At 60.7% G+C, this 356-nt stretch overlaps 1 protein-coding gene across 3 annotated transcripts in view; it reads right to left on the bottom strand.

The window, feature by feature from the left end:
• Nucleotides 1–356, bottom strand: part of LOC118452787 (putative Polycomb group protein ASXL2) — a 16,377-nt gene that overhangs the window by 3,267 nt on the left and 12,754 nt on the right. The window lies entirely within an intron of this gene.

Genomic DNA, 356 nt, shown 5'->3' on the forward strand with positions numbered 1-356 from the left:
GAGATCTTCAACCCCCGCCTGGACGCTGTCCTGTGCCCCCTGCTCTGGGTGAGCCTGCTTGGGCAGGGGGGTGGCACTGGGTGAGCTCCGGAGGGCCCTGCCAGCCCCGGGCATCCTGGGATGCTGTGGAAAGCCGGGCAGAGGCGGTGCTGAGGGCCAGGGTTTGGGGGTGGGATGGCAGGGGTAGGGGAACGGTTGGGCTGAGTGATCCTAAAGGGCTTTTCCGACCTAAACGATTCTGTGATTCCATATTTTTTTATGCTTCAGAGCAACGTCAGAACTGCTGAGCCACTGGCCTCAAACACACGCTGCCTTCTGCGAGCCCATATAAAACACTTAACACAGCCCCAGCCGGC

The sequence above is a fragment of the Egretta garzetta genome, unplaced genomic scaffold, assembly GCF_000687185.1.
Source record: "Egretta garzetta isolate BGI_Z169 unplaced genomic scaffold, ASM68718v1 scaffold510, whole genome shotgun sequence".
In the NCBI taxonomy this organism is placed as follows: domain Eukaryota; kingdom Metazoa; phylum Chordata; class Aves; order Pelecaniformes; family Ardeidae; genus Egretta; species Egretta garzetta.